Genomic DNA, 4,387 nt, shown 5'->3' with positions numbered 1-4,387 from the left:
AAATTTTGGCGCCGTTGTCGGGAAATTAATGGTGTTATTAATTACAGTTAAAAGAAATGCTAAAATTCATAGTGTAGTCAATTTTCTTCAAGTTAAACTAAATACATTGAAATTCTAATGTTTGTAGTCTTGGACGTTATAGGTGCATGCCTAGAAACTCCTCAAGAACTGATGAATTGTTCGAAGCATTATCAGATCCTGAAAAAGTTTTCAAGGCACTGAATCGTGCAAACAAGAAGGGCAAACAACAACAGAACTCAACAGAACAAATCAAACCAGACATGGCAGAAGAAGTAGGAAATCTAAACAACAGAAACAATGTGAATGACCTGAACAATCAGGGTATAGTGCCTCTTGTACCAGAAGCAACATTGTATGATTAGGCATAATCCATCGCCGACAACCTAGCAACCGCAATTGCAGTCCCCCAGATACAAGCAGAATCATTTCAAATCACAAACAACATGCTATATTTGTTGCAGAACAAGGGACTATTCTCAGGGTCATACGTTGAAGATACTCAGCAGCATCTAAAGAATTTTCTATTGATATGTGTCACGCAAAGGCAATTAATGTGACACCGGAAGCAATAAAGCTGTAGTTGTTTCCATTCTCGGTGACAGGAGAGGCTCAGACTTGGCTTAATTCACTTTACATAAACTCTATCACTACTTGGGAGGAATTAGTCAAGCAAATTGTGAACAAATTCTACCCACCCAATAAGACTACTAAACAAATTAATGAGATATTGAGCTTTAGGAAGAAACCAATAGAAACATTACAAGAAATGTGGGAGAGGTTCAAGGGTATGTTGGTTAAGTGTCCACATCATGACATTCCGGAGTAGATGTTGGGGCAGAGGTTTTACATGGGATTGGCAGACAGCTTAAAGTCCAATGTTGATGCTTCAGCAGGTGGAGCCTTTTTTAGAAAAACATTCAGAGAAAGCAAGATCCTACTTGATAAGATGGCCCAAAACTCAGGATGGATGACAAGAGACTCTACAATCACTCATGTAGTTCATTTAGTGTCTTTGGACCCAAACAGCTCCATAGCTGAAAATATGGCCACTCTAATGATGCAAATGAGCACCAAAAAGATAGATGAATCAGGACAGAAGTAGCAGATACACATAATTGATGCAACTAATGTGGGCTTATGTACACTATGCATTAACCAACCATATGTTTGCTCGTGGAGTGCAGAAGGTGACAACCAGCAATATCATGAAGATATGAACTATGTAGCCAACTATGGGGGACAGAGGCAAGGTGGTCAGAATTGGGGACAACATAATCAACAATATAGACCAGCACAACAGCAGTACAATAACAGCAACAATCCTGGAGCTATGCGACCACAGGGTCAAGTGGTGCCTTACCAAATGCAACAGGGTTACAACTAACAAAATCAGCAACTGGGTTATCAACAACCTCAACAACAACATATTGTGAGACAAGATGATGGGTTTGCTGAACTTAAGGGAATGCTGAAACAACTGATTGGGTCCACTGGAAAAATAACCGAGAGAGTAGACTCACATGAATCAGCGATAAAGGGTATTGAGATTCAATTAGGACAAATTTTGATGGCTTTAAATAATCGTCCCCAAAGGACATTACCTGCAGACATACAAATCAATCCAAAAGAGCAGGGCCTAAAACAGCTTATGATAGTAAGTCTACAAAATGGTAGAGACCTAGATCTGGAGCAAGAAATTGCTCGTGAAAATTGACCTACTGAAACACTTATGCAATACCTATTGAGATAGATGATTCAACAGGGTTAACTAAGGTGATGGTACAACATGCACAAAAGAACACCAGCAAAGAAAAAGAGGTTGCGAAGGAGACTGAGGTAGCACAAGAAACAACAGTAGAAGCAGTGCCTGAACAAGATAACACTCAAATCACAGGAAAAAACGACCTCCAACTCCATTCCCACATAGATTGGCCAAGTATCAGAAAGATGAGTAGAATAAAAAATTCTTGGAGATGTTGAAGCAAATTTAGGTGAACATTCCATTGATTGACACCTTAAAGTAAATGCTTGGTTATGCAAAAATGATGAAGGACTTGATGTCTATTAAGTTCGACTTTCAAGACTTGGCCATGATTGCACTGACTCAGACACGTAGTGCTGTAGTAACGAGACCCATAGCTGAGAAGCTGTCTGACCCAGGGAGTTTCACAATCCCATGCACAATAGGCAACTATGCATTTGCTAAGGCACTTTATGGTTTAGGAGCAAGCATAAACTTGATTCCCCTGACTATCTACAAAAGGTTAGGCATTTGAAAAGCTAGGCCCACGTCCATGTTACTACAGCTGGCTGACCGGACAGTGAAGAGGCCCTCTGATATTCTTGATGATGTATTAGTATAGGTTGGGAAATTTGTGTTCCCATCAGATTTTGACATTCTTGACCATCGGGTTGACGAGGAGATTCCCATAATTTTGGAAATACCATTCTTGGCCACAGGGAGAGCTTTAATTGACTGCGAAACTAGAGAGCTCAAAATGAGACTAAATGATGAAGAAATAACATTCAACGTACAGAAATCTATGTGGTAACCAAGTAAATTTGCTAATTGCTCTTTAATAGAAGTCGTGGATGTAATTTTGGAGGAGGAAGATGAAATATTGAACACTAGAGACCCTCTAATAGCCTATCTCATGAACTTATATAAAGCAAATGGAGAGGACTTGGCGAAGTGGGTACTGGCTCTTAAAGGCCAAGGTTTTTGGAGAAGGGAGCTCGAATTTGAGCCTTTGAACTTAGAAGAAAGGAAAACTCCTCCAGCTAAGCCATTGATAGAAGAGCCACCAAAGTTGGAACTGAAGCCCTACCACCTCATCTCAAGCATGTTTTCTTGGGACCTAACTCAACTTTACCTTATTATCTCATCTAGTTTGTTAGATGTGCAAGCAGAACAGCTTTTGCAGGTATTGATGGAGTGCAAAACTGCAATTGGTTAGACTATTGCTGACATTAAGGGTATCAGTTGGTCTTCTGTATGCATAAAATTCTACCGGAAGATAGCCACAAACCTTCCAGAGAACATCAAAGAAGGCTGAACCCCAACTTGAAAGAAGTTGTGAAAAAGGAAGTGATAAAGTGGTTAGATGTTGGGATCATTTTCCCCATCTCCGACAGCAACTGGATCAGCCCAATCCAATGCGTGCCTAAGAAAGGTGTGATGACTGTAGTGCAAAACGAGAACAATGAGTTCATATCAACAAGAATAGTCATGGGATGGCGAATTTGTATGGATTATAGAAGATTGAACAAGGCCACCCGAAAAGACCACTTTCCCTTGTCGTTCATTGATCAAATGCTAGATAGATTGGCTGGAAAGTCCCACTTTTGCTTTCTAGATGGATACTCGGGGTATAATCAAATCTCTATTACCCCGAAAGATAGAGAGAAAACATCATTCACTTGTCCATATGGCGTCTACGCCTTCTAGAGGATGACGTTCGGCCTATGCAATGCACCTGCCACATTTCAAAGGTGCATGATGGCCATCTTCACTGATATGGTTAAGGACATCATGGAGGTCTTTATGGATGATTTCTCGGTAGTGGGAGACACATTCGATGATTGCCTAAGGAATTTTAAAAGAGTGATGAAAAGATGTGTCAAGACTAATCTGGTACACAATTGGGAAAGGTGTCGTTTCATGGTACATGAAGGTATAGTCTTGGGGCACCTAGTGTCCAGTAAAGGCACTGAGGTAGATCATGCAAAGTTTGATGTGATCGAAAAACTTCCACCACTCACTTCCATCAAAGCAATAAGAAGTTTCCTCAGGCACGCCGGCTTCTATAGGAGATTTATAAAAGATTTTTCCAAAATTGCTAACCCCTTGTGTAAATTGCGTGAAAAAGATCACCCTTTTGTGTTTTCTGATGACTACAAGGTGGCTTTTGAGGAATTAAAGAAGAGGATGGTAACAACACCTATTATAATTGCACCTGACTAGGAGCAACCATTTGAGATGATGTATGATGCAAGCGACTACGTTGTGGGAGCATTTCTTGGGCAGCGAAAAGACAAAGTCATGCATCCAATATACTACAGAAGTAGAACTCTGAGTGGTGCCCAACTAAATTACACAATGATTGAGAAGGAAATGCTAGCAGTGGTGTTCACATATGACAAATTCAAGTCATACCTGATAGGCTTGAAGGTAATTGTTTATACTGACCATGCTGCTCTCAGGTACTTAATTGAGAAGAACGAGTCAAAGTTGCGCCTGATTCGATGGGTGCTACTACTACAAGAATTTGACTTGGAAATCGGTGACCAAAAGGGAATAGAAAACCAAGTGGCTGATCACGTGTCTAGGCTGGAAGTTGCTGAGAAGAAGGTTGAGGTGGAAACG

At 40.5% G+C, this 4,387-nt stretch overlaps 1 non-coding gene across 1 annotated transcript; it reads right to left on the bottom strand.

Annotated features, from left to right (window-relative positions):
* Nucleotides 1-730: 730 nt before the first annotated feature.
* On the bottom strand, nucleotides 731-837 carry LOC142176959 (small nucleolar RNA R71). The gene has a single exon (XR_012705753.1). It is a non-coding gene; the product is annotated as a small nucleolar RNA R71 (small nucleolar RNA).
* Nucleotides 838-4,387: the final 3,550 nt, after the last annotated feature.

The sequence above is a fragment of the Nicotiana tabacum genome, chromosome 22, assembly GCF_000715075.1.
Source record: "Nicotiana tabacum cultivar K326 chromosome 22, ASM71507v2, whole genome shotgun sequence".
Lineage (NCBI taxonomy): Eukaryota > Viridiplantae > Streptophyta > Magnoliopsida > Solanales > Solanaceae > Nicotiana > Nicotiana tabacum.
Note: the sequence above shows the minus strand (reverse complement) of the source record. Positions and strands in the feature narration are given on the sequence as shown.